Source organism: Notechis scutatus, chromosome 10 (assembly GCF_049901735.1).
Source record: "Notechis scutatus isolate UNSWTSFEM ecotype Mainland chromosome 10, rNotScu1.2, whole genome shotgun sequence".
NCBI classification, from domain to species: Eukaryota; Metazoa; Chordata; class Lepidosauria; order Squamata; family Elapidae; genus Notechis; species Notechis scutatus.
Genome location: NC_142018.1, coordinates 8999115 through 9025913, shown reverse-complemented (window position 1 = coordinate 9025913; position 26799 = coordinate 8999115). Strand labels below are relative to the sequence as shown.

General features: G+C 39.7%; 1 protein-coding gene and 1 long non-coding RNA gene across 5 annotated transcripts in view; both read left to right on the top strand.

Moving 5' to 3' along the window:
• LOC148129747 (uncharacterized) overlaps positions 1 to 26799 on the top strand; it is a 280407-nt gene that overhangs the window by 223465 nt on the left and 30143 nt on the right. The window lies entirely within an intron of this gene.
• CYSLTR1 (cysteinyl leukotriene receptor 1) overlaps positions 19233 to 26799 on the top strand; it is a 650975-nt gene continuing 643408 nt past the window's right edge. For 2 of the 4 annotated variants that reach the window (XM_087972092.1, XM_087972091.1), the window contains exon 1: positions 19233 to 19628. The gene's annotated coding sequence lies outside the window, so the exon portion shown is untranslated. The remainder of the gene's footprint in view (positions 19629 to 26799) is intronic. The other 2 variants (XR_015750714.1, XM_087972090.1) reach the window with 1 other exon arrangement.

The following is a 26799-nucleotide window of genomic DNA, read 5'->3' as shown; positions in this document are numbered from 1 at the left end:
CATCTCATTGCGCGGAGCTTGGGTCTCAAACCTGTCAGCTGTCAGCTTCTTTAACTGCCGAGCAATCGTGCTAAATCAGGGCTCCTGAAGCAGATAGAGGAAAAAAATAAAAGCAAATTCAAATCCCTTCCAGAAGATAATTTCAGCTGTCATGTAAGGTGAGCCATGCTCTATCCCGTGATGAACTGCCATACAATCAAAAATGAAAACAATCTGTACCAAAAGGGGAAAGAAAAGGCTTTATGAGAACAATCGTAAAGAGGACACAGAAGAGGAAAAGCATTTTGGAGAACAAATTAGGCTGATGAGACTCCAGAGGGGCTGAAATTTCCTGCTAAACTTCCTGACATTTCCAATAAAGAACAGCAAAAAAAATTAAATTTTTTTTCCAAAACATGTATCTTGGAATTGCAGCCATTCTTTCCTCGCCAAACATCTTGGCATTTGTTCATTTATTGTATGTGGTATAAGTTTAGTAACTGAGAAGTTTCCTGTAAAGCTGATTTTCAAGGTAAAAAAAAAAAGATTCCAAGATTTCGGTTTGTCATCTCAAGGCCAAGAAACACAAAATAGTTTTCTTTGAGGCCTCCAAACTAGATTCTCAATCACGAAAGAGATATTTGCATTTCTTATTTCCAAAAATGCAAAGACTGTCTGTTTATCTTGCACTGGATAAGTTAAGATTAATTTCATGGGGTTGAAAGCTTAGTTAAGATTAGTTTGGAAAGAAGGTCATTGTTCCACGCCATGTGGCTGGACTTCTGCTTATCAAAAAATGGAAATAGCAATGTACAAATGATAGCACATTTGATGCTTTTCCAATCTCCCAGCTGAATATCTGAATGGCATGGGAGTTTTATTCTCTAACCGATTCCCAGGTCTCCCATATTCTGGCAAATGTCCATTGTATTCCATCTATGGTCTTCCCAAGTCCTTTTGCCTTTGAAAGGAGAATGTCTTCTTCTGTCACCTTGTCCCCAAACTGGGAGTTATGACAACAACAAAGTTAACAGGTTACTTTGGCGTGAAAGGCAAGAAATTCCCACAAAGAGCTTTACCAATGAAGGAATAACAAATGCAAGAATCTGTGCTGGGCCAAGATTCTCCAAATCCAAATCAGTTTTCTGGATTTTATCCTGATTAAATCAGTTTGTTCCAAACAGTTCGTGGCTTTTTAGGATTTAGCTGGTTGGATGGATGGATGGATGGATGGATGGATGGATGGATGGATGATGGATGATGGATGATGGATGATGGATGATGGATGATGGATGATGGATGATGGATGATGGATGATGGATGATGGATGATGGATGATGGATGATGGATGATGGATGGATTGATGGATGGATGGATGTGTGTGTGTGTGTGGATGAGCGGGGGTGGGTGGGTGGATGGATGGATGGACAGATAGATAGATAGGTGGATGGGTGGCTGGACAGGTGGATGGATGGAGTGTCATCAAGTTGTTTTCAGCTCCTTTCATCATATTTGAGCCATTGTTTTCCAGTAAACAGTTTCCAGTAACAACTAAGATCCAACTGCCTTTTTTTAATGTCCAACCAGATGCATTTTCTAATTTTATTTAATTAATACATATATATGCCACTCATCTCCCCAGTGGGCAATTAGACTCTAATAGTGGTCTAGGACCAAGGACTTTTGTATCTGATGCTCTAAATGAGACTATTTGTTCCAATTAGAATCTTTAAGTTTACGTGTTTCAATTGCTTTCAAGTTGCCTAAATTTTAGGTCTTGGTTTAGCCACTTTGTGGGAAGTAGGGAACGCTCTTTGCAAAACATAAAGATGAGCTGTCTGAGTAGATATTTTAATGTAACAGATGCAGTTAATTAGACTTTTGTGGTATTCCATGGATATGGTGATTGTCACTGCATACTGATTTATCTACTTCTGCAGCAACTTTCATTGTGACTCATCATAAAAGCATAGAAACAAATACACCCCCTAAAAAGGGATTAATTAAGATCATCGGTTGAGGGAGTACTGAATAAGAGGGACTTAAAATGGTAAAGACCCAATGTGTGAAAAGGTCACTAAGGGATTTAAACAAAGACAGGTAGTCCTCAAATACTGACCACAATTGGGACCAGAATTTCCATTGCTAAGCAAGGTGGGTTTTAAGGGAATCATGCCCAATTTACTACTTTTCTTGCCATGGCTGCCCAGTGATTCACTGCTGTTGTTAAGTGAACCATGTGGCCATTAAGCGAAATCACCTTCCCCCATTGATTTGCTTATCAGAAGCCCATTGGGAAGGTTGCAAATGGCGATCACATGCCCTCGAGATGCTGTAACTGTTAAAAATACTGGCTGTCAAGTGCCCAACATTTGATCACACAACTGGGAAGCTGGTGTGTGACTATCATAAGGGCAAAGACTGGTTGTAGGTCACTTTCTTCAGTGCCATCGCAACTTTGACCTGTCACTACAAGGATGATTGGAGATATCATGCCTCTGTTGGAATCTGATTCCGAGGGGGAGGTCAAGCAGCTGACAGGGAGTGGGAGTGGCTCTGGTGGCTGTGGAAGAAACTGGGGAAGGCCACAGTCTGGCTGGGCAGAGCAGAGAAGAGGTAGAGCAAGGGAGAGGGAATTCAGAGGAAGATCCAGGCCCACCCCTTCTTCATCCTAGGGCATTCAGGGCAGAACGTAGAAGAGAGCAGTGTGAGTTGCTTGGCTTATGGGGGAGGAAAGGGCCCTGATTCCCTTCATTAGCTGCAGCTGGGAACACAGTGTTTAAAAAGGGAAGTTACGCACAGTAAAGTTGCTGGAAGCAAACTGAGTTGTCTTTGTTTGTCGAGGCTTATCTGGGTTCCTGGCGTCTTCCAACTGTGTGTGTTTTGTTGGCCTTTCAAGTCTGCAATTCCTTATCCTGCCCTGTCCAGTTAATTGCTGCAGCGTGGTTTGTGTGGATTTTTATTTACAGTTTATATGTGCTTTGTTTTCGGACTCCAGTTAAAGACTGTTCTTGAGAGAGTTTTCTCTCCAGCTGAAGGTAACTGGACATTGGGGGCAAAGTTGGAGGTATTAAAGGGACTTTTCTTACTTATGTGACTGTGTTGCCTTAGTGCCACGCCTCGGGTCATCACCGGAGGACTGGAGGCTAAAACATATATAGATGGAATTGGGCATGATGAATTTAATGAAAAGAAAAACTAGGGTTGACATGATAGTAGTGTTGCAATATTTAAGGGGTTGTCACAAAGAAGAGAGAGTCAAGCTATTCTCCAAACCACCTGAAGGCAGGACAAGAAGATACAAAGGATGGAAACTAATCAAGGAGAGAAGCAACCTAGAACTAAGAAGAAACTTTGTGACAGTTAGAACAATTAATCAATGGAATGAAGTTGTGGGCACTCCAACACTGTACTACTTGATGTTTCAGAAGGAGGTGCCATGTGCTCACCATGTTCACTGTTATGGGACAGAAACCTGACCAAGTTCTCCATATTCAAATGGTCTGAAAGATCCCAAAAAATAATTAAACCACCTTTTCTGACTTCATATTTGTGCAAAACTTAGAAATAAGGACCAGGTTCCTGACAATTAGAACAATTAATCAGTGGAATGACTTGCCTACAGAGGTTGTGTGTGCTCCATCACTGGAGGTTTTTTAAGAATAAACTGGATGACTATTTGTCTGAAATGGGATAAGGGGTTGGACTAGAAGATCACCAGGGTCCCATCCAACTCCTTTATTCTATTCCATAAATATTCTACAACTAAATGAATGGTTGTAAGTTGAGGATTACTTGTAGTTAAACGTGGTGGGGATGTTTGGGTTTATTTTATTTTTTAAACAGTCTTTGTTGTTGTGGAGTGAATGTCAGTCTTACCTATTCTCCAAAGATGGTGGTGGGCTTTTCCTGAGAAAGCCCAGCCCTAAGCTTACTTAACAGAATAACAGAGTTGGAAGGGACCTTAGAGGACTTCTAGTCCAATCCCCTGATCAAATTGGAAACTCATCTCAGACAAATGATTGTCCAATTCTTAAAAACCTCCAGTGTTGGAGCATTCACAACTTCTGGAGGCAAGTTGTTCCACTGATTATTTGTTCTCACAGTCAGGAAATCTCTCCTTAGTTCTAGGTTGCTTCTCTCCTTGATTACTGTATATACTCGAGTATAAGCCTAGTTTTTCAGCCCATTTTTTGTGCTGAAAAAATCCCCCTCGGCTTATACTCGAGTCAGATTCCCCTCTGAAAAAAAAAATGGTGTGGAGTCGCGGCCTCCGGTGGCAGCGACTCCCAACAACCCAGCCGGGAAGGGAAAAGCAAAAAGCGCTTTGCCTTTCCCTTCCGAGGCGGCGGGACTGGGGCCGCGCCGGCGGTAGTGACTCCTGACTCAGGGGGCCTCTGAGGGAGGGGAAGAGAGTGACTCCTGCCTCCCGCTGTCATCATCATCTTCTTCTTTTGGGTTAGTGAATCAATTAAACCTTTCATGATAGTGAGATCGTTTCCCAAATTAATTATTTTTATTTTTGAAATTTACCAGTAGCTGCTGCATTTCCCACCCTCGGCTTATACTCGAGTCAATAAGTTTTTCCAATTTTTTTTGTGTAAAATTAGGTGCCTCGGCTTATATTCAGGTCGACTTATACTCAAGTATATACGGTAGTTTCCACCCATTTGCTTCTTGTCCTACCCTCAAGTGCTTTGGAGAATAGCTTGACTCCCTCTTCTTTGGGGCATCCCCTCAGATAATTGGAACAGTGCTCTCATGTCTCTCCTAGTCCTTCTTTTCATGTTTGTTATGTGTTAGCATGAAATCGTCTTCCAAGAAGAATTAATAAAAATGGACTTAGGAGAACATTTGGGTGGGCTGATGTTGAAAAAGTTGTCATCAAAATTTCTCAAGCATCCCTTTCAGATCGAGTGACATCTAGAGGCCTTTAAAATAAACAGATTAAAAACTCAGAATTGTGTATTGAAAAAAAAATATTTTTAGCATATGAAAGTTTTTCCTTATGCTGTCATATCTAACTTAGGGAGATCTCTTAGGGTTGATGCCAAACATAATGTGCCGTCACCTAGAAAACTGCTTTGGTTGGTTGTAAAACCTAATTTTCTCATGTTAACACTTTTCCTGAATTACTATTTTTGTCCACATCGGTATTCCATGTCCGTAATGATTTTGGAATTAAGTAAAACATTTAAAGAATAAAAATTTAAATCTGGAACCACTAAATTGTCATGACATAAATATATTCTTTTCAGAGAGAGTGTGAAAAAAAAAGAAAAGAGAAGATGTAGCAAAAATATAGATTCCTGTAAAGCCTTAGTAAGGCCACACCTAGAGTACTTCATCCAGTTTTGGTCACCACACTATAAAAAAGATGTTGAGACTCTAGAAAAAGTACAGAGAAGAGCAACCAGGATGATGAGGGGACTGGAGGCTAAAACATACGATGAATGGTTGCAGGAACTGGGCCTGGCTAGTCTAGGGAAGAGAAGGACCAGGGGAGACAGGATAGCAGCCTTCCAGTATTCGAGGGGCTGCCATAGAGAGGAAGAAGTCAAGCTATTTTCTTTTTTTTTAAAACAAATTTTATTAATTTTTAAAACCAATACACAAACAAACAAAACGTAGAATATAATAACATAAGACATCTTTTCTAAAAAAACAAATAAAACATCTTATTTAAAGACAGGATAGTTCCAAATTATCACATTTCCATACAAGCACAATTTAATATGTATATTTATCTTATCTGTTCAACTTCATATCTTTTCCCAACTTCTCTTTATTTCTCCCTTTCCTTCTATTCAATTGTATTTCTTTTGCCTTGGATTATTTATATTCATTGTATCCATCTGTCTTATTTACAGTTTCGTTATTCTCTTCCAACATTCTTCTAGGATTTTATTAATTCAAACATAGACAAACAAAACACAAAACATAAATACATAAAACTTCTTTTTGGAAAGCGGCTTACCCCAGGTTACATCTTTTTGTACAGACATAAATCAAATTCATGCTCACTTAATATACTATTTCATATCTTATTTAACATTCTATATTTTCTATATATTTTCTCTCTTCTATTCACTCTCTTAATTCTATTTTATTTATTTCATCTCAGTTTAGATAATTATACTTGCATCTTTTGTCCGTTCTCTTTCAATTATCTATTTATCTTTTCTTTCTAATACAATATTTCTCCTGTAATCACTGGTTGAAGTATGACAACTTTTTATCTTTCCCCTAAATTTAACACTTAAAATAATACATACTTTCCATACTGATTCTGCTTAGTACATTCTAAGTACAACATTTTAGAATGATAAAACAAAAAAAAAGGAATTAAGTTTATAATATAGTAAAAACAATATTCCATAGGAAGTTAAGCTCTATTATTAAATCTTAAACATTTTATACATTCCCTTTAATGCTTTATTACCTCATATAATATTTCAATTTTCTAACTCGATTTCAAATACTAATATCTACAATACAGTCTTATGTACTTTTGCAGAATCATTTTTTAAAATTATATTTTACCCTTTGTCTCTGAAAAAAACCTGTTTTTTAACATCTTGTTTTAAACCTTTATGACTTCTCTTTCCTTTTTCCCTTCCTTTCTTATCAATTCTAGCCTTTTTGCCCCCCCATCTCTCAAACTCCACTCTCTTAATCTTCCCTCTCTGTTGTATTTCTCTTTTCTGTTGCTTTCTGACATTGTATCGATTTTTTGTCTTATTTTTCCCTTTCTTGGTTGCTTTTTTAAGTTCTGAATCCTCCATTTTCTTTCCCCCCTTTCTCTTTTCTTCCTCAACTAAGATTATTTGTCCATTAAAGATGGCTTCTTCTTCTTCATCCCAGCCTTCTTGTTGTTGTATTTCTTGTTAGGTAGAAATCGCCATTTCTAAAAAGTGAAAAATAGATCCAGAAGAGCCTGTGCCTTCTTGTTCCTCTTCTTTTAGCTTTTGAAATTCCATTTGCAATTCTTGAACAGATAATGCTCATTTTTTTTAAGAACAACCCAAATGTTTTTAATCTTTCAAGAAATAGTTCCCAAAAATCCCAAAGTCACAAAGCAATCCAAATCAGAACAAACTATTTCGTTTAGTACTTTCTTCTTTTTATATTTTCTCTTCCTGGGGTAGAATTCAATTACACAGTTCCAAAGTAATTTTTTAGAAGTCTTATTGCCATTTATTTCTGGTCTTATAAACTCCAAGCAGTCTCCTTCAGTACAATCTTAAAATAAGTTCTTTACCTCTTCCCTCCCACTTATAGTAAAAAAAATAATTAGTTTTTAATTCCAATGTTCAGAAATCTTTTATCTCCTTGGCTTTAAATTTCAAGTTTAGTTACCTTCTGTGCCCAAGCAGGTTTTTCAGATTTCCATCTGCTATTTCTGTGGGGAGGGAGAGTGAGAGAAAATAACTTTCCCTTTCAATTTTCTTCCGCCGCTTTTACAGTCTTCTTTGGAAAACAATTTATCATTCACGCGATTACATTTCCAGGGTGTTTAAAGGTTCCTTGTTGTCCCGGTTCAGCCAAAAACTTTCACTTTCTCTGACTTCCTCCTGCACAATCTTACCCGGCTGCAGGCTTCTTTGTGGCAGCCATTGCTGACCGCCGCTCCACCGCCTTGGGAAAAAGGAGTTTAGCCAGCTGAGGAGGGGGTTTGCGATACCCCCAAGCCCCTACCCGGATCTCCTCTATCTTCGGTTGCCTCTACGGAGCAACCTTATCGTCCAGATCCAGCTGGATCGGAGGCACTTCGGCGGCGAGCGCAGCAGGAACCGCGCACGATCGCGGATTCCTGCCGCCGCTGAAGCCTTGCAAACCAGAAAATCCGAGTCAAGCTATTTTCTAAAGTGCCTGTAAGCCAGACAAGGAACAATGGATGGAAACTGAACAAGGAGAGATTCAACCTGGAAATAAGGATAACTTTTCTGACAGTGAAAGCAATCAACCCATGGAATAACTTGCCTTCAAAAGTTGTGGGAAGAAAATCTCTTTCAAGAAGAGATTGGACTGCCATTTGTCAGAAATGGTGTAGAGTCTCCTGCTTGGGCAGGGGCTGGACTAGATGACATACAAGGTCCCTTCCAACTCTGTTAATCTATCAATTTGAGGTCTTCTAGAGTCATTCTAAATCTCTCCTGGTGATCTAGTGTAAAATATAATAAATGGATTAGCTTTTGAGGTGCCACAAGAATTTGAGTCATTTTTAGTTTAGTTGCCTAACCAGGACAGACCTACCTACCTCTCTTTAAATGAATAAAGTTATGTTTATTCTTATTCAATGTATTTCCTGCCTATCCTTACAGGAGCAAAACATAATATACAAAAAACTCTGCTTCCAGTCACATTTCCACCCAACAATACTCATGTGAACCTAACTGGTCTTGAGATAAAGTGATTGTCTCAAAAGAATCTGGGGAAAATCCGCACAAATTCCTTTCCCTGGTGTAAGGACAGACCAGTAATCTATTCTCAAGCTCATGCCTGTATGACTCCAGTTGTATCTTAGCCTTCTTGCATAGCTGAGTCTGCCCAAAGAAGACTTAAGCAGTTGTATCCTGGTTGTGGTGTTTTCCTTCTTATTCCACCTGCAGACACTTTGTGTGTTAGCACTGTAGGAGGCATTGATATACAGTGAAGAAGTAGGTGTCAACAGAGGTGGTATTCAGCAGGTTCTGACCGGTTCTGGAGAACCGGTAGCAGAAAATTTTGAGTAGTTTGGAGAACCGGCAAATACCACCTCTGACTGGCCCCACCAACCCCATCTATTCTTTGCCTCCCATTGAGTCCCAGATGATCGGCTGGGTCTTCTTTTATTGACCTGCACAGGAGAACGGAGCTGGAAAGCAGGTTAGTGAGGTGGGGAGAGAATGGGGATTTTGCAGTAACCTTCCCCTGCCACACCCACCAAGCCAAGTCACGCCCACCAAGCCACTCCCACAGAACCAGTAATAAAAAAAAATTGAATCCCATCACTGGTGGGATTCCAATTTTTTACTACCGGTTCTGTGGGCATGGCTTGGTGGGCGTGGCAGGGGAAGGATACTTAAAATCTCCAATCAGAGGTGGTATTTGCCGGTTCTCCAAACTACTCAAAATTTCCACTAACGGTTTTCCAGAACTGGTGAGAACCTGCTGAATACCACCTCTGGTGTCAACCCTGAAACGTACTCCATCAATCCTTAAAATGTCAACTGTTCAAGAGCAATTATCCAGTGGCACTTACCCCCAGCAAGAATAGCGAAGATGTTTAAAGAGAAATTGGCGAAATGTTGGAAATGTTATCAGATACCTGGATCATATTACCATATGTGGTGGAGATACATTGAAGCTAAAAGATACTGGACTAGAATACATACATGGTTGAAAAAAATGATAAAACAACACATAGATTTAAAACCAGAGATATTTTTATTGGGAATTATGCCTGAAGGCTATACTAGAGAGATAACATATTTGATTATTAGTGTATTAATAGCAGCTACAATTGAATTTGCACAAAATTGGAAAAATGAGAAAATTCCAACAGAGGAGGAAACAATTAAGAAAATAATGGAACGTGCGGAAATGAGTAGACTAACAATGACAATTAGAGAACAGTAGGAAAAAGAGTATTATTAGATTTGGAATTTATTTTATGAATGGCTAGATAGAATAAGAAACTGAAATATGTGATAATAGTAATAATATACTATAATTGATTAATTTTGAATGAGTAAGAGAATGAATATAATTTAGCAAGAATGAGATATGTTTTTAAAAGATAACAATTATAATGTCAAAGATAATATAATTGAATAATATGATATAAAATGTTATCTAGAACGGTTTATAAATATAATCAAGTAAGAAATGTACAATAATATTATGCGCACAAGATATACAGTATGTACCCAACCGACACACTGTAAAATTGAAAGATGGTTTTATTTGTTGTCTTTATTGTCAAAATAAAAAAAAAACTTTTTCAAAAAAAAAAAGAGCAATTATCCGTTGGTTTTGATCAGTGGTGGGATTCAAAAATTTTTACTACCTGTTCTGTGGACGTGGCTTGGTGAGCATGGCAGGGGAAGGTTACTGCAAAATCCCCATTCCCTCCCCACCCCACTAGCCTGTTTTCCAGCTCCATTCTCCTGTGGAGGAGTATCTGGGGATGCAGATAACTAACAATCTGAACTGGGCTCCCCATATGTCATCCTTAGTGAAGCGTGCAAGCCAGTGTCTGCATTTCCTGTGTCAGATGAGGAGAGCACATTTTTCTCCCTCTGTCCTGGCCACTTTTTACAGAGGCATGATTGGGAGCATTTTAACAAACTGCATCTCTGTTTGGTTTGGTGGCGGCAGCGCCTCAGATAGAAAGTCCCTACAGAGAGTAGTAAGGACAGCCAAGAAGATCAAAGGAAGGTCACTTCCTGTCATTCGGAATACTGCTTATAAGCACTATGTGTTTAGAGCTCAAAGCATTATTAGAGACCCCACACACCCTCTTCACAGTCTATTTCTGTTGTTCCCCTCTGGGAGGAGGTTTCAAAGTATTTCTAACAAGACTACCAGATTCTGCAACAGCTTTGTTCCCTAGGTCATCCATCTGGTAAACTCTCAAGATTCGTTTTTCTCACCACGTACATGTATACATCCAGACTAGACTGCGTTGTTTCTCAATAGAATAGAATAGAATAGAATAGAATAGAATAGAATAGAATAGAATAGAATAGAATAGAATAGAATTCTTCATTGGCCAATTGTGATTGGACACACAAGGAATTTGTCCTGGTGCAAATGCTCTCAGTGTACATAAAAGAAAACATACGTTTGTCAAGAGTCAAGAATCATCAGATACAACACTTAATGATAGTCACTGGGTACAATAAGCAATCAAATCATACTAGGAAACAGTCAATATAAATCGTAAGGATACAAGCGACAAAGTTACAGTCATACAGTCACAAGTGGGATGGGATGGGTGATAAGGAGTGATGAGAAGATTAATAGTAATAGTAATGCAGACTTTGTAAATAGTTGGACAGTGTGGAGGGAATTATTTGTTTAGCAGAGTGATGGCGTTCAGGAAAAAACTGTTCTTGTGTCTAGTTGTTCTGGTGTTCAGTGCTCTATAGCGTCGTTTTGAGGGAAGGACTTGAAATAGTTTGTATCTGGGATGTGAGGGGTCTGTAAATATTTTCACAGCCCTCTTTATATGTGGTATATGTGGATATATGCATAATTCTGTATTATTAGTATTCTGACCCTGATTAGTGTACATTCACAGTGACAATAACATTTTTCTAAGCTCTAAGTTATAGGTGTGCAGTAACTAAGGCAAGGAACGGGAACTCACACTGTTGTGCAGCGCTGGGGTCTCAAACCTTTCCAGCTGACAAGCTTAGCATCTTTAACCACTGAGCCATTGATAGTACAATAGTACTATCCAAATTGGTATTCTTTCCATACGTTGATGAAGATGTCTGTGCCTTCAAGTCAATGTTGACTCATATCACCATGATTCAGTCCTGACAGTAAATCAGTTTTGCAAGGCAGGGGCCGAATAAAATTCTTTACTGTTAAAAAGAGTAAAATGAACATAAGGAAAAGGAAAACTATTAATAGGGCATTTCCTCTGAGAAACGTCTTAGGGTCAGTGAGAAAAGTTGATTTTTAGAATGTGGTAAGTATACTGTATTCCTCTAACAAGTTTAGAGGGAAAAAAGAGATTCTATTTATAGCATTCCAGTTCTTGTATCAAGAATCACCACCTAATGCATTTCCATGTCTTTCCTTATTACTACAAAGGCTGTTTCTTTTCCTGTGAGTCCTACAGTTTTACTCTATTATTTATAATTTACTTCATTTATTAAATTTGCCGTGCATCTGGCTGTGAGGCAATGCTATACTTTTCCTTTGAGAGTTATTATCATTCCCATATTATAGTCAGTTCAAAACACAGAATTGATAAATCGAGAGAATGATTGTGAACCTCCATAATACCTGCATAACATCTTCACACACAAACCTTGTTTTGCAGATGTGTCCTGGAGCACAGATGAGATTTAGCTTGCATAGCAGTTTCCCCCAAATTCCATTTCACTGGAGGTTAATACTTGGATGTATCAGGACCAGCAAAACTGTAACAAAGAATTCAATTGGTACTAATTATCAAGCAGTAATGAGGACTCAGTTGGCACCCACAGGTCCCCAGGATTAAATAATCTGTGGATAATGATCCAAATCTCAAATTTCACAAGTGTTCAGGTGAAGACGTTAGCATCTTCTAAAGATGTTTTTAAAAGAGTTTTGGGAACAGTAAGTGTTCTCCTAGTTTTCAGGTTGGTCTATTGCAGTGTGTGTTTAAATATTTTTAAAATATAAAATAGAAATAAAGATAATGGACAAACGGGGAAAGAAAGGGAGACAGAGTGAATAAAAGAGGGAAGGGGGAAGAAGAAATAAGAAATGAACATTGACTTCTGACATTTTTGATGTAGCAAATACATAGCAAAGTTATAATGTCAATGTTTTAGCTGTGCCACCAGCCAATAACCACCAGCCATTTCTGTAACAGTAACAGGCTTAATTGTCAAAATCCAAAGTTTTGCCTTTTTTCTTCTTTCACACAAAAAATCCAGAAATAGTTTCCCCATTGACCGAAAAGCTACATTCTTGTCCCTAATTCATGGAGTCAGATTTGCCGTCTCTGTCAGTTCCATCATCTTTTCAACCCAATTTTCCATTGTGGGGTTTAGGCTATTGCAATATGTTCTTGAAGCTGCCTTTCATAATCATTCAAAAAACTTCCCTGAGTGCAGAATGCAACTGCTGGCTTGTTAATGGGTAAGATACAACTGTTTCCGCAGTTTTGCAATGCATTCTGGACACTGCATTAGCTGGCTATATATTTCCCAGCAGAATTCAAAGTGCTTGTTATTATTTAGGATGTCTTACATGGCTTTGACCCAGATTTCCTTCTGGATTGTCTTCTCCAAATAGAGTCTGCCCATTTTTTGCAATTAAACCAGGACTGGGAGGTGTTGGATCTCTGCCTCCTCAAGATCCAGGCAGTAGATCTTTTTTGCAGCTGCTTCAATTGTGTGAAATGGGTTAATTTTAACTTCATGATTGGTCTCATTCGAGACAACAGTGAATCCACATAAAGATGGGAGGTTGTACAACTTGCCTCATGGTGTAACTGGAACTGAACACACTCAAAATCGTAGAAATTGTGGTAGACTTTAGGATAAATCCTCCCATACTACCACCTCTTACAATACTAGACAACACAGTATCAACAGTAGAGACCTTCAAATTTCTAGGTTCTATCATATCACAAGATCAAAAATGGACACCTAACATCAAAAATGTCATCCAAAAAGTACAACAAACAATGTTCTTTCTGCATCAACTCAGAAAGCTGAAACTGCCCATGGAGCTGCTGATTCAATTCTACAGAGGAATGATTGAATCTGTCATCTTCACCTCTATAACAGTCTGGTTTGGTTCTGCAACCCAACAAGACAGACACAGACAACCCAACAAGACAGACAACCCAACAAGACAGACACAGAGAGTAATTAGGACTGCAGAAAACACAATTGCTACCAACCTGCCTTCCATGGAGGACCTGTATACTGCACAAGTCAAAAAAAGGGCTGTGAAAATATTTACAGACCCTTCAAATCCTAGACATAAATTGTTTCAACTCCTACCCTCAAAACGACACTATAGAGCACTGCACACCAGAACAACAAGACACAAGGACAGTTTTTACCCGAAAGCCATCACTCTGCTAAACAAATAATTCCCTCAACACTGTCCAACTATTTACGAAGTTTTCACTACTATTACTATTAATCTTCTCATCACTCCTTATCACCCATCCCCTCCCACTTGTGACTGTATGACTGTAACTTTGTTGCTTTTATCCTTATGATTTATATTGACTGTTTCCTTGTATGATGTGATTGCTTATTGTACCCTATGACTATCATTAAGTGTTGTACCTGATGATTCTTGATGAATGTATCTTTTCTTTTATATATACGGAGAGCATTTGCACCAAGACAAATTCCTTGTGTATCCAATCACACTTGCCCAATAAAGAATTCTATTTCTATCTATTTCTATTTCATTATTGCCTAAACCAGAGGTCCCCAAACTTGGCAACTTTAAGACTTGTGGACTTCAACTCCCAGAATTCTCCAACCAGCTATGCTGGGTGTTGAAGTCTACAAGTCTTAAAGGTTGGGGAACTCTGGCCTAAACATTGTACCAATATGAAAGTTCAAAAAAAGAGAAACAAGGAACCAGGAAGATATAGTACAGGGGTATCAAACTCGATTTCATTGAAGTAAGGTGACCAACCGTCCTCCTTTAGGGAGGACAGTCCTTCTTTTGTAAGTTCTGTCTCTCGAAAAGTGTCCTCCTACACATCCTCCTTTTTGATATTTGAAGACTTATCTGTAAATCTCCATATTTGATCAATGCTGAGCCGATCTGTTGTGTGTGATGCGACATATTTGTATTTGACATGACGATTCGTCAAGGCTTGGCACAGTGCGGCAAGACACGATTATGAGACGTATGCGCTCCAGACAGGAGAATTGTTTTGAGAGAGTGTGCCGCGCACAAGTGGCTTTGCTTTTTTTCTTCAATTTATTTGTGTCCTCCTTCTGATTGTAAAAAAGTTGGTCACCTTAACTGAAGGCCACATCAGGAATGTGTTTGATCTCGAGGGGGGGGGGCATGGCCAGCTCGACATCACTGGTGTCGGAGCACCTGTGGTGGCCCAAGCATTCTGCTAGCGAAAAGGAGCTTGGAAGGACCACACACAACCCTCCTGAGCTCTGTTTTCAATGCCAGAGGATTGTAGGAGGCCATCGCACCTGAAAACGGAGCTTGGGAGCACCATGTGTAGCCCTCCCCAGTTCTATTTTCGCTGGCAGAGGCACCATGGGCCGCTTCTTCGCTATTTCCAGGCCAGCCCTGCGGTCAGATCTAATCATCCCGTGGGCCGATCCAGCCCATGGGCCTTGAGTTTGACACCCCTGATACAGTACAAGGAAAAAGTACATAGTGAAAAAGAAGCGTTCAGTACCACACTCTTCTCCTTCCTTTCATTCTTTTTCTCCCAAGTAGCTACTACTTAGTATTTTTTTAGTATTTATTAGTATTTATTAGTATTTGTCAATCGCTTACAAGATACAGATATAAGAATAAACATAGTTTTGAATACATGACATAGATACTTATAAGAAAAATAAAAAGAAACAATAGGATAGGGACGGTAAGCACGATTGGTGCATTTATGCATGCCCCCTACAGACCTCTTAGGAAAGGGGTGAGGTCAATAGTAGACAGTCTAAGGTTAAAGTTTTTGGGGTTTGGGAAAGAAACCACAGAGTCAGGTAGAGTATTCCAGACATTGACCACTCTGTTGCTGAAGTCATATTTTCTGCAGTCAAGCTTGGTGCGGTTAACCTTGAGTTTGCATCTATTGTGTGCTCTTGTATTGTTATGATTGAAGCTGAAGTATTCATTTGCAGGTAAGACATTGCAATGTATGATTTTATATACTATATTTAGATCAGACCGGAGGCAGCATAGTTCTAGTTTTCTAGGTCTAGAGTTTCAAGTCTGGTGGCATAAGGTATTCTGCAATGAGTAGAGGCCCAGAGAACTCTTCTTGTGAAATATTTCTGGACTTTTTCAATTGTGTTAATATTTCTGGACTTTCAATTGTGTTAATATTTCTGGACTTTCAATTGTGTTAATATCAAATACATGATATGGGTTCCAGACTGATGAGCTGTATTCAAGTAAAGGTCTAGCAAAAGTTTTGTATGCTCTAGTTAGTAGTGTGATATTACCAGAGAAGAAACTATGTAGGATAATAATAATTTACGTAGGATAATAATAATTTAATAATATGAGCCTCTGTGGCACAGTGGTTAGAGTGCAGTACTGAAAGCTATTTCTGCAGCCAGCTGCCTATAATTTGGCAGTTCAAATCCACCAGGCTCAAGGTTGACTCAGCCTTCCATCCTTCCGAGGTGGGTAAAAGGAGGACCCAGATTGTTGGGGGCAAGAGGTTGACTCTGTAAACCGCTTAGAGAGGGCTGTAAAGCACTATAAAGCGGTATATAAGTCTAAGTGCTATTGCTATTTCTACTTGGCTTTAAACTTTATTGCTTACATTCGTTTGAGTCATTTGTTCTGTGACCAACCTCCCATTTTTCTTCAAAATCCACAATCTAAATGTGTTAGCCCACTTTGATGTAGAATACGTCTTATGTAAGTTGATTCCTGCTTGAATCAACTTAGCTTTCTATTGTGTATTATAAAATAGTTTCCCCCTTGAGATCCGGCAGCCTGCATCAAACTTCTTAGGGTGTTTTTTTAATATATATTTTTTGAAAACTGCAAAAATCAGTCCTTTCCCACATCTGCCTTTTGCCTATGTTTCATGGGCTGATGTAGTTACTTTTTAATTGATAAAGTTATATTTTAATTTTTTTAAAAAATTCTGTTTCGGCTTTTGGCTCTGATGGTTATTTTCTTTGGAGGGTTTATTGGAAGTTGCTTGGAATCTATTCAAGCAATCAGGCATTAGCAATGGAGTAAATAAACAAGTAAATTATTTTAGAAATTAACAACTCTCTGGCGTGTGCAACTGACATTTTATGAGACGAGCCAGTCGTGTGAGATTTCAGGCAGGTTGACAAAATTATTCTTGGATCAGTGCTAACAAGAGTTTAAAAAGCAGTAATTTCAGGGAATAATCCATAAATGTCAACAAGTTTAAGTCGTATTTGCTTGCCAAAAGAAGGGAGGAGAAAGAAAAGGAGGAGGAGGAAGAGGAGGAGGAGGATGATGATGATCTTTGGTGCTCTCTGAGCTTGGTTGTTTTCTTACAGACATTTCATTACCAAACTAGGTGCCATCATCATCAGTACTAGGAAGTAGGAGGAGGAGGAACCTGAAAGCCCAACTCTGTTTCTCTACACAGGGACCAAAGACCCCACTTGCAAACTTATGGCTTTGTCCCTGGAGAGGAACTTCTGTTCTACTACCCAGGGGACATTGCCAAAACTGGGGTGCAGCCAGATCCTCTTCTCATGTTTTCCCTTGCCATGTTAGAACAGGGGGGAAAACAAGGCGGGCGTTCTTTGAAAAAGAAAGAAACCAAGATGCCATGAGGCTTTGACAAAGGAGAGTAAGAGGTGGGGGATGAAATAGCAGTTTCCACCAATGAGGAGCTGCCTCACCCTTCAGCTGCTGAGGAAGTGCTGCAAAACAACCCAGCTTTCCTCTAGAATTATATATAGCACAGGTTGAGCTACGTGCAGTTCATTGCCTCAGATTTGTAGAGCCCTCGTGATGGTCCAGCAATATAACAGAAGAACAGAGTCAGAAGCGGTCTTGGAGGTCTTCTAGTCCAACCCCCTGCACAAACAGGAAACCCTCTACCATTTCAGATAAATCATTGTCCAGTCTCTTCTTAAAAACCTCCAGTGTTGGAGCATCCACAACTTCTGGAGGCAAGTTTTTCCATGGAGTCATTGTTCTCGCTGTCAGGAAATCCCTCCTTAGTTTTAAGTTGTTTCTCTCCTTGATTGGTTTCTATCCGTTGCTTCTTGTCCTGCCCTCAGGTGCTTTGGAGAATGGATTGACCTTCTTTGTGGCACACAAAGAATATTGGCACACTGCTAGCACCGCTATGCAAAGAGAATGCTCATTTCAGATCAGAGTAATGGGTGGGAAGACACCAGAAAGACCAACTAGAGCCAATTATGGATTAGATTTTCTGTCTGAATCTATGGCTTCAGATGATACTAAGACTTAGGGGTTTTTAAGCCAGGGGTCTTATATAGAAACTAACTCTATATCTGTGCTTTTCTACGAAACTATGGAGTCAGGCTTAGTTTGGGGGGAGGAAAACAAGGGGACAAAAATTCTGCCTCTGCCTACCAGCATCCATCAGTTATTCATCTGGCTAGCGTTCTGTCAGTATGTGAGAGAGTTGAGGGCTGTTTGGAAAGTGAATCAGTATTTGCTGTGTGAGCAAGGAGACAGCAAGGAGCCTGGGCTTGGCTTAGCTCAACTGTTCTGTACTAAAGTTGCTTGGTGCTGTGAAACTGAAACTCCTCTGCATGTGTTTTGCATTTGGAATAGACTTCTTTTCAGGTGGGGAGGGAGAGTAGAACTCCTTAGCGTCAGAGCGTGTTAATAATGATAATGATAATGATAATGATAATAATAATAATAATAATAATAATAATAATAATAATAATAATAATAATAATAATAATAATAATAATAATAATAATAATAATAATAATAATATAGGAAATACTAATGCTCTGATGGTCATTTCAAAAAATCCTTTCATAGTGAGCACTTAGAAGCTAAGAGGAACATGCATGCCAAAATTTCAAGCTTTACAATTCTGGAGATTTTTTGATGAAGCATGAGTGGTATTTCGCTTTTATAATGTATATATAGATTCATCTTTTTCACCCTGTTCTTTCTCCCTCTACAGGAATTCTAGGATAAGGAGGAAAAGGATGAAGTGATGGATGCCAGCATCTGATGCATCACTGTTGTCAGAAGGATGATTTTGACATGTTTTACATCATCCACATGATGATGTCATGACACGGATGATATCATTTACCTTCCCTGAAAATACCCATTAAAAAGAGTAGGATCTGATACATCCGATTTTCTTTTATACATTAAAGAATTTGGAGGGTTTCTGAACTCTGGCTTGTAAAGTATCACGATTTTCTGGCTGGATTCATGCAACAGATTAATCTATGTTTAACGGAATCATGTTTTGCTGAATCAGTCCAATCGCCAGGATGCACAAAACACCCTGAGTTATGAAGCAGCTAAGCATATGTTTTACTCCTGGGCATTCTCTGCCAGATTTATAGCTCTTTTTGATCATTGCACCACAAAATTGTATGGATGGAGCAGCTCTCTTATAAGACAGAAAAAATTGGCTTTCTTTTTGGCCGGATTTCCAAACTCTTACAACAACAGCCCTCATATAATTAGGCAGACAACAAGTGAAGACAGGTGTGTTATAGGAAGAAGCTCAGGCACTCTGCGTTTGTCCGAAGCATTTATCCAAAACATGTTGAAACATAAAAGAGAAAGCGCGGCTGAATGAAGCAACCCATTCTTACTACTGTAAAGTTCTCTTTCTTGAGAGGATTTAACCCCTCCCTAGGAAAAGGGAATAAGGAGGGGCGTCGGTGGCTTTTCTTTTTAAACGGACCTAACTGCATCTGCTAGCTGACTCTGTTCGGAACTTTCTCTCTTACTGAGGAAATTGCAGCTTGTTTGTTTTTTTCATGCCCAGATAATTTTGCTGATTTCTTTCTCATCAACCCGGAAAGGCAGATTTCTCTCTTACTGAGGAAATTGCAGCTTGTTGGTTTTTTTTCATGCCCAGATAATTTTGTTGATTTCTTTCTCATCAACCCGGAAAGGCAGATTTCCTTCTTTCTAGTTTTTTTTTCTCCCCACCCCTGGAATTGAAGTCATTTTCCCCCCACGATCTGGCTGCACGTGGAAGATCACCTGCGTAGCTTGGAAGCTTCCAAGGGACGGCTGTCCAGAGACGTTGCAAAGTAAGTAATTTGGTTGAAATTAAGAAGCGTCCCCGACTTTAGCTAAGTTGCAATCTTTGAGAAACCTTTACCGTTGGGGAGAGAATGTGCTGGAGGGGTTATGTTTTCTTCGTTGACTTTTTTTTTTTTTGGTCTTTGCAAAGTCGACTCCGTTCTATTTGGTCCGTCCTTCTGCTCAATGGTGGTTGAGATGACCATCAAGGAATGCGATAAACGAGGTAGACTTAAGCAGGAAAAAAAATGGGGATCTTGGCGCAAGAAAGGTGTTACGCTATGAGCTGAATTTTTCTATTACTGCTTTCATTGGTGGGTTATCCTCCCCCCCAAAAAAGATCGTTTTTAGAATCGGGGACTGATAATCTTCTCATTAGAAAGAGAGATGCTTATTTGTATCTTAGACTCTCCATCTGGAGAATCTCCAGAACAATTTAAGCACCTGAAGGCACTTACTTTGGAGCACGTGAATGCCTGAAACCTGCTTTGCATAATGTGATGTGGCTTGCACAATCCCTTTTTATGACTGCTCTATCATTCCCTTTACAGAGAGAGAGAGAGAGAGAGAGAGAGAGAGAGAGATTAATTCCTCTGACTTCAAATACACAAGTTATGAATTATATCACCCCCATTATCTGTGCCTTACGACTTGATTCAACTCTATCCGGTTAATATTAAGGAATCTTATACTTGTTGCATTTGGTATGACATTAACCTGTGCCCTTATGGGGGGGAGCAGGAGATGCCAAAATGTTTGCTTACCAAATTGATGAATCAATGAGAGTTAGTGCTTGTCCCCTCCATACCTGAGTGGGCATGAATTCCTGGTGGCTGACCAGTAACCCTCCCTTTGTATGTCCCCATGAATAAGCAAGACAAAAACTTGCTACTGGTTTGTTTGTTTAGTTTTTTTGCATACCTTTAACTTATAGCCTTACCTGTCTGCCTGTTTTAAACACAGCTTGGGTCTTTTGGCATTCTGCCTATATGGATCCATTCACTCTTTCTACAAAGCATTTGTTGACTTACCGGGTGAGAAGAGGAAGGAATAATTGAAGGTGTTATAAAGTGCATTGTAAAATAAATATTTCTGAACTCAGTCTGGTGTTCTAAAGCTATTGCCTAAGGCAGGGGTATCGACTCTTGCTAACTTTAAGACTTGTGGACTTCAGCTCCTAGAATACCCCAACCAACTCCATTCTGGGAGCTGAAGTCCACAAGCTTTAAAGTTGCCAAGGGTGGACACCCACTACTCTAAAAACCGATAAGGAGGCAGTAAAGTAGGATGAATTTCTGAAACTGGATGTTAAGGTAGGAATAGATGGTTGTCTCAGTAGGACTTGAGAGGCATTTTAGGATTTTCATCTGAAGATTAGAAGGGAAGCATTGGGGTCTTGCTTTTTGCACATAGACCTAATATGGATCAATGGAGAAATAAGGATCCTTCAGCTGTAAGTTATCCTCAGTTTTCAGGGATTACAAACATAGCTGTATACTCTTGTTGGAAAGCCATTATGTTCCAATGGAAATATGTTCGGTTTCAACCAGGAAGTCTAGTTTGATTAATTCCCAACCCTGCCCTGTCGATTATTGGAATCTTTACATTTGACTAATCTAGCAGGATGCAATAGATATTTGAAATGAGATTTATTTATATTGGTAAGAACCAAAATGGTAGATTCTACTTTCAGATAACATACTGGAGAAGAGAGACGTTTGTAATAGATTTTGACATGTTGTTTTGGCTAGGTCTCAGACCAGATTAAACCAATTTGGTCCAATTGTAGGACTACTCAAGACTACAAACTGCACCAAACTGATTGGGTGGTACCACAATGCTTGAAAGTGTTTTTTTTTTAATTTATAAAAAACTTCAGAAAGCCATATATTGCACCAGAGTTAGAAATCATGTTATTCTTCAGCTTTTTACCTGGAAAAATTGGAAGGGGAAAAATGGAAAAGACTGGTGCGCGCATGTCCACCTTTTATTAGGCACTCTCACATTTTAATAATGGCCAAGTAAATTTTGCATGCTCAGATCAGTGAGTAAGCTGGCCATCATTCAACATTTGCATTCCTCCAAATGTTGTGATGCAATTCTCCAGACAAAACATCACGCAAAATTGCATTCCAGTAAAAATAATATCCATAAATATATTAGAAAAAATGTGTGTATGTGTGTGTTTTCCACAAAGTATGCACAGAGAAATGAGCAAGAAAGCTTTGTGCAAAAGTAGAAAACTGAACTGAACTGAATGACACTGAAGAAAAAAAAGCAAAATTGATGATTTCATAAATCATTTTATTGATGCATTAATAAGTGAAAGCATTTAATAAAATAATGTATTAATAAACCTTCATGAAACAGTCTATAATAAGGTTAGATATTTGTCCTCTTGGCATTTCTTTGGTGCAATCCAGCTCTAATCCAGCAATTACTTAACCCAGCCATTGCAACATTTTGGGACTTTAAAAATCAGTGCGGTTTTTTCTTTCTCTTCTGCATTCATTCATGACCTTGCCTTGGGCAAGTCTTTCCAGCTGACATCACAGCTCCTGAGAATATAGGGGGAAGTGAGAAAGCCATGTAGAGGAACAGTCTAAAATTGAGCTTAGGGACCCAAAGCGTGCTTACCTGCTTTCGAACCCTAGACTCAAAAGGCTGGAAAGGGCCTAGTTCCGTCACCTGCCATGGCAAAACTCTTTCCACCATCTCAGATAAATTATTGTCCAATCTTTTTTTGAAAACCTCCAGTGATGGAGCACCCACAACATGTAACATTGAACAAATTACAAAAAGCAATTTTAGGATTTCCACAGTTTAGTTTCCCTATTTATAAGAGTTACCTGCCAGTGGAGAAAACCGCCCACTGGGGATTCTCCTTAATGTTTGAACAACGAGGAACTTAGGAGGAAGTGTCTATTTACTTGTCCGTGGGCCTGACTAATGTCTCTTTGGCACAGAGATGTATTTATGGTCACAAATTCCACAGCCAACCCAATTTAAATTCTTATATCAGTATTTACAGTTCTCTCTTCACTGTGTTTAGAATTGCATACTTCTTTTACCTGCATCTTTCCATCTTTAAATAATGGATGGGATTAAAAAATTTTTTTACTACCAGTTCTGTGGCCGTGGCTTGGTTGGCGTGACAGGGGAAGGTTACTGCAAAATCCCCATTCCTTCCCCATCCCACTATCCTGCTTTCCAGCTCCGTTCTCCTGTGCAGGGCAACCAAAGAAGACACAGCCGATCAGCTGGGAGTCGGGAGGCAGAGAACAGATGGGTTTGGCGGGGCCAGTCAGAGGTGGTATTTGCCGGTTCTCCTAACTACTCAAAATTTCCACTACCGGTTCTCCAGAACTGGTCAGAACCGGCTGAATATACCACCTCTGCCATGGACCATTGCATGCTAGCCCACCCCCCCATCCTCCACATATGTTACATGGTACATATATAGTTACCAAGCATGCTCACTAAATGCTTGATAACTCAAATGAATTTTAGCCAATTGAAGAATACATTCCAAACTCAATATATATGATCTGTACAGAAAGTAATTTCTTTCCTTTTAAGGGCCCCTCGCCCTATACTTGGCTGTATGTGTGTAGGGGGAGTATCTTTTTACTTATGTGTAAATAAAGAGATATTAATCTAGCTTTCTGGATCAAATCTTATTTTGACAAAGAGCACACCGCCGTGGTTTACAGCTAACAAGCAGGTGAAACAGTTGAGCTTGCAAATAGGCAAACATGCCATCTACAGAATCTCGGCATTTCAAAAGAAATAGAGGTTTTTAAACACATTTTTTAAAGCAGACTGCAGCTGATTTAGAAATTAGCTCAGCTAATTTATTTCATGGAATCACAGAAATCCATGGCTACTTTTCAGCTGGCACTGAATTCTTGTTCACTGGTGGTCTGCTTTTTAATTTATTAATCTACCTATATAAAAGTGAAATGCCACTCATGCATCATCACAAAATCTCCAGAACCGTAAAGCCTACAAACTTGAAATTTGGCACGCATCTTCCTCTTGGCTTCTAGGTGCTCACAAAGAAAGGATTTTTCCAAATGACCATCAGAGCATTAGTATTTCCTACATTATTATTAACATGCTCTGATGCTAAGGAGTTCTACTTGCCTTCCCCACCTGAAAAGAAATCTGTTCCAAACGCAAAACACAAGCAGAGGAGAGGAGTTTCAGTTTTAGTTTCACAGCACCAAGCAGCTTTAGTACAGAACGGTTGAGCTAAGCCACCCCCAGGCTCCTATACTTCTTGCTCACACAGCAAATACGGTTTCAGTTTCCAAACATCCCTCAACTCCCTCACACACTGACAGGATGCTAGCCAGATGAATACCCACGGATGCTGGTAGGCAGAAGCAGAATTTTTTCCCCCCCTCCTTATTTTCCTCCCCAAAAACCAAACCCGATCACATCGTTTCATAGCGAAGCACAGGTATCCAGCTAGTATTTTTAATATTAACCAAGGAGTGAGAAGAAAACAACTTTGAAGGGGTCCTTGGTGCTCTCTGAGCTTTCTTGTAGGTGTTTCATTACCCAAACCAGGTAACCTAATCAGTGCTAGTCAATGTTACCTAGTTTGTTACCTAGTTTGAAATATCTCCAGGTAAACAGCCAAGCCCAGGGAGCACCCAGGATTCCTCATTTCAACCCTGAACTACAAATAATCTCCTCCCTTGAAAACAACTCTTTCCATTTGTCCCAATGGACATGGCCTTTTCCTGCTAGCCCTTGAGCACAAAGCCATCCTGTCTGTTGCATGTTTGGGTTGTCAAACCTGACTCTCAGCCGCAAGCAGTTAATCAGTTCAGACTCTTAAGAAAATATTTCTTTTGCCCCCTTTTCCCCGCCAGCCACCTAAACGGGGAGAGGGAGAACACCTAATGAATGAAGGGAAGGGAATCCCTGGCCTAGGTTGAAACCAAGCCTGGGACCGAAAGGGAGGGAGAAAGATGAGGAAAAATGAGAAAAATTCATGAATAAGAACAGCCGTGATAAAGTAATGAAGAAAAGGAGAAGATGCCTCCAAGGGAGGCTATTCCTGCTGCTCCATCTACCTGACAGATGACTCAATAGAAGATAACATTTGTAGTTCTTGGTACTCTCTAAACTGAGTTTCTTTGCAAACGTTTCAGATGTCATATATATATCAACAGAGAGCAAATCCCACTTCCTTTGAGCACTGATGACAGCAATAGCACTTAGATTTATAGTATTTTACAGCCCTCTCTAAGCCGTTTGCAGAGCCAGCCTCTTGCCCCCAACAATCTGGGTCCTCATTTTACCCACCTCAGAAGGATAAAAGGCTGAGTCAACCTTGAGTCTGGTGAGATTCAAACTGCTGGCAGTGGGCAGAGTTAGCTTGTAATACTGCATTTTGGCACTGGGAAAGAAAGAAGGGAAGGAAGGAAGGAAGGGAAAGAAGGAAGGAAGGAAGGAAGGAAGGAAAGAAGGAAAGAAGGAAGGAAGGAAGGAAGGAAGGAAGGAAAGGAAGGAAGGAAGGAAGGAAGGAAGGAAGGAAGGAAGGAAGGAAGAAGAGCAATAGCAATAAGACTGATATACCACTTCACAGTGCTTTACAATCCCTCTCTAAGCGGTTTACAGAGTCAGCCTCTTGCACCCAACAATCTGGGTCCTCATTTACTCACCTCAGAAGGATGGAAGGTTGAGTCAATCTTGAACCTGGTGAGATTTGAACTGCCAAATTGCAGGCAGCCGGCAGGCAGCAGACATAGCCTGCAATACTGCACTCTAACCACTGTGCCACCGTGGCTCATCAGTGTTACCTAGTTGGGTAATGAAATGTTTGCAAGAAGACAAAGCTCAGAAAGTACCTAGGATCACACAGTCCTCCTCTTCCTCCTCTTCTTCTTCCTTCTCCTACCTCCTAGCACAGATGATGTTACCTAGTTAGGAAATGAAACATCTGCAAGAAAAAACCAAGCTCAGTGAGCACCAAGGACCACACAGTCCTCCTCCTCCACTCCACAAACCCCTTTCCCATCTAGCACTGATGATATTACCGAGTTGGGCAATGAAATGTCTGCAACAAAACAACCAAGCTCAGAGAGCATCGAGGACTCCCCATTGATAGATGGCTGCCCAAAATTATAATCTTCAATTGGGAGAAGAAGAAAAACCTACCAGCTTATATTTTCCATATAGCAAGATGGGAAAATGATCAGATTCAGCAGTAATCTTTCCATAGAACTGAGGGCCTCTGAGTTCGGTCACAGTACAGATAACATGGAATTAAATGTTGGGTTTGGCTTTCCATAATCTCTTCTCATCTCCATTTTAGGAAGTTTTCTTCAATGATGAAATAGTTGCTTTTGGGTAGGGAGTGGACAATTTCTGTTTTAAAAGACAACATGTGTCTTTGCAAAGTATATCCAGGCAGGTCTCACCAATTACCTCTTTCGACCGCTGGGTTAAAACTAAAGGAAAACAGTTGGATGAACATCTGGATAACCACTAATTTCTCATCTCTAACAAATTACAGGCAGGTTCATATTTCAGGCTAACCCCTTGACTGGGCTCCAGTTATGTGCTTAACCAGATCAGTTGCAAACCTAATGACTTAACGTGCTTAACATGCTAAGCCTGGCTGGGTTTTAGCCTTTATCAGGTCAGTGACAAAGCCGATGGCTTAGTTTGCTTTAACATAGACAACTAGGCTGATTGTTTTCATTGCTTGGGATGTTCTGTGAAACCAGAAATCGGATTAGCTTCCGATTCTATCGGGAAAATCAGGAAATAGGTCAATTCAGCAACCTGTTTAAGCAGGTTCTTGGAACCCAGCCACTATGTAAATGTTGTTTACATCACCCGAGGGATGTGGAGACCGCAAACTGGGTGAAATCTACCAATGTTGTGGGTGCGCCTTCTCAAAAAAATTTTTTTCAAAAGTTGTTACCACCTACTTATTTGGAATGTGGAAAGTAATGTGCAGTATCCGGTAAGGGTGTGTGTGTGTGATGCAATCCCCTTTTGCGACCTCCTGGCAAGCAATGTCAATGGGAAACCAGATTCCCTTAACAACCACGGTATTAATTTGACAACTGCAAGTGATTCAGTAAGCAACTGTGACCGGAAAAGTCATAAAATGGGGCAAAAACTAATTTCTCACTTAACGACATAAGTTTTAGG